We start from the raw sequence: 3,437 nt of genomic DNA on the forward strand, positions 1-3,437 counted from the left end.
TTCAACAATAAAGACACAGACATAAATCTCCTGGGTCAGATCTTCAAGGCAGCCGAACCTTGTCAGCCAGCCCTCCCCTGCCCTGTGCAGCCACCAGGCTCCTTTTCTACCCAAGAGCCTTGCTTAAGTGACACCTTACCCCTCTGCTCTCAGAGGTCAAGGCAGAACTGAGAATTAAGGTCAAATGTAGTTGAGGCTAGAAGTACCACATATCACAGGTCTCACATTAGGGGGTGTCTTGTGCGGATGGGCCCAATTTGGTGGAAGGATGGGTCATGAAGACCCTGCTGCAGCAGGAGCCCCTCGCGGTGGGCCGGGGGTGGGGGCGTTGGGGGTGAGCCTGTGAGCGTGCAAACAGGCTGAGCTCCTGGGGTGGGTTGCGGCTTGGGTTTGTCCAGGCCTTGGGGGTATGGTGGCACGCAATACAGGCAGGAAGCCTCCCTCCCCCCGGGCTTGTGGGAAAGGCCTGCCCATGGCTTCCTGCCCTGACCCAGCCTCATGGGCTAACTGGGGAGAAGGAAGTGTCCTGAGGCTGGGGGCTGGTTGGAGGGGGTGTGCCCTCGCTTGTGAGCTCAGGGGTCTGTTCTCCTCAAAGGGGCTAGGAAGCGGTAGAAAGCTTTAGCTCTCTAAGTCTTTTGTTCAAGTTAGGTGAGGGCTCTGTGTGTCCCAGGTTAGACACTACAGAGCCTCGTCCCTTCCATTCACAGGTGGGAAACCCAAGCTGGTAAGCAGCCATCAGAGAGCACCCACCCACAAGACCTCCCCTGATTGAGGGCACTAGTGACCCTCTGCTGCCCTCTGCTGGCTATATGGAGAAATGGGTCTTACAACAGTATCAGGCCAGGCCTTGTGTGATCCAGTCTGGGCCTGACTCAAGCAGGTGCCCAAACACCTCTGCAGACTGACCCAACCCCAGGTTCCTTGTAAAGAGGCCAGGCACATTGTCTCTTTGAGCACCTCTGTCGGCAGGGAGTGGTTCTGGGGGTTCCTTACTGTTCTCTCACCACTCAAAACTGTAATCTGGGAAGAGCAGCCAGGCCTAACCTGGCAGCTACAGTGGACAGCTGTAACTTCTTCCACTAATCTTTATTTTTTTATTTATTACTTTTATGTGTATGTGTGTATTGCTTGCATGTAGGTAAGTGCACCCATGTCTTGTGATGCCTGTGGAAGTCAGAAGAGGCTGTTGGATCCCCTGGGACTGGAGCTATGGACAACTGTTAGCTGCCATGTGGGTGCTGGGATTCAAATCTAGGTCTTCTGCAGGAACAGCCAGTGTCTTTTTTTAAAATATTTTTATTTATTATTTTCATTTTATGTGTATGAGTGTATTGCCTGCACGCATGTGAGTGCACCCGTGTCATGCAATGCTTCAGAGGTCAGAAGAGAGCTTCGGATGCCCCTCGAACTGGAGTTAAGGACGGTTCGTAGCCACCATGTGGGTGCTGGGAATTGAACCTGGGTCCTCTGCAAGAGCAGTCAGTACTCTTAACTGCTAAGCCATACCTCCAGCTCCACAGCCAGTGTTCTTAACGGCTGAGCCATCTCTCCAGCCCCCCAACTGTAAATTCTTAAAGCTTATGTCTCCACACCATTTTGAATATAAACCTTTCTTAGGCCAGAATTAGGGCTCTCTCACCCTTGGCAGTTTCCAGTCCTGTCCCTCATGTGTACACCCAGCTGTTAGTGCCCAGTGATCACCTCCCTGAAAGAGGTGTTACATACAGCCTGCTGAGCCCCTCACCTGAATGGATGGGACAGAGAGCCTGTAGACCACTTCTCAATGGCTCCATGAAACTCCAGCCTGCTTGCTCTAAACCCAATTAAAACTCCTTGAGGGGGGACTGGAGAGATGGCTTAGCAGTTAAGAGCACTGACTGCTCTTGCAGAGGACCTGGGTTCAATTCCCAGCATCCACATGGTGGCTAACAACCGTCCATAACTCCAGTTCCAGGGGATCCGATGCCTTCTGACCTTTGCAGGCATTGCACGACATGGGTGCACTTAGGCAATACACTCATACACATTAAAAAAAACTACTTGTGGGAAGTCTAGTTGGATGACACCCTGGACCTTAAAAAGGCTTGGTCCACAGCTACTAGCACCTGCACTCTGTGTGTGTGTGTGTGTGTGTGTGTGTGTGTGTGTGTACCCCCGGGTCCTGTAATGCAAAATGCAATGTTCATTTCCCTATTTCCCTATGTCTTTCCTCATCTTTTTTTTTTTTTTGAATAGCGTCTCCTGGAGCCCAGGCTGGTCTTGAACTCACTACATAGCTAAGAATAACCTTGAACTCCTGATCCTCCTGCCTCTTTCTCTCAAGCTCTGGGATTTAAGTGTGTGCCACCAGGCCTGGTTGCCCTCTGTGTTAATAGTCTAAACGGATGTCACTTCATCAGCAAGTGGTTCATCTACAAAAGACACAGAAAGCCTTTAAGTGGGTGGCCTACTCAGGGCATTTCCTTTCACCAGGTCTCTGTTAAAAAGATCACAGGTTGGGGCTGGAGAGATGGCTCAGTGATTAAGAGCTCTTGCAGAGGACCCGGGTTCGATTCCCAGCACCCACATGGCAGCTAACAAACATCTGTAACTCCAGTTCCAGGGGAATCAGTCACCTTCTTCTGACCTCTCTGGACATTGTACGACATGAGGACATAAATGTACTTATATATATGCAGGCAATACACTCATACACATAAAATGAAAATAATAAAAATAGGGCTGGAGAGATGGCTCAGTGGTTAAGAACACTGGTTGTTCTTGCAGAAGACCCGGGTTCGAATCCCAGCACCCATATGGCAGCTAACAACTGTCCCTAACTCCAGTTCCAGGGGATCTGACAGCCTCTTCTGTCCCCCGTGGGCACTGCACGACACGGGTGCACTTACCTACACGCAGGCAATACACGCATACACATAAAACAAAATAAAATAAAATAATTTAAAGTAAAATAAAAATTAAAAAAGGAAGATCGCAGGTCAAGGTGTGCCGGTTGGAGTCTTGAAGTAAGTCCCCACTCAGTCCAGATGGGATGGGATCTCCCAGGGAGTGATGTCCATCCCCTGCATGGGCGACCGACCTTCCCTCCTGCTCCTACATGGGGAGGCCAAGCTATGGATCACCTGATGTGAGCCAGCCTTCCAAGGGGAGGGGAGTGGGACACCTCGGGGACCCCTCTGCGCGGCTCCCGTTTGACCTTCGTGAGAAGCGTGCCCCCAGGCCCGGGAAAGCTGCGAGCCGGGATCTGCGAGGGGCCTCGGGCACTTTGCATTCATGCTGCGCGGGCACTGGGTGCGGGCGAGTAGAGGCCCGGTGCTGCGCGCAGGTGCAGGCGGGGCCGGGGCGCGGCCGAGTCGGGCGCCCCCTGGCGGGCTCCGGGAGCACCGCGGCGCCTTTAAGCGGGGGTGGCGGGCACGGGCGCGAGTCGTTGTCGCCGC

Source organism: Nannospalax galili, unplaced genomic scaffold, assembly GCF_000622305.1.
Source record: "Nannospalax galili isolate Female #2095 unplaced genomic scaffold, S.galili_v1.0 scaffold1421, whole genome shotgun sequence".
NCBI lineage: Eukaryota > Metazoa > Chordata > Mammalia > Rodentia > Spalacidae > Nannospalax > Nannospalax galili.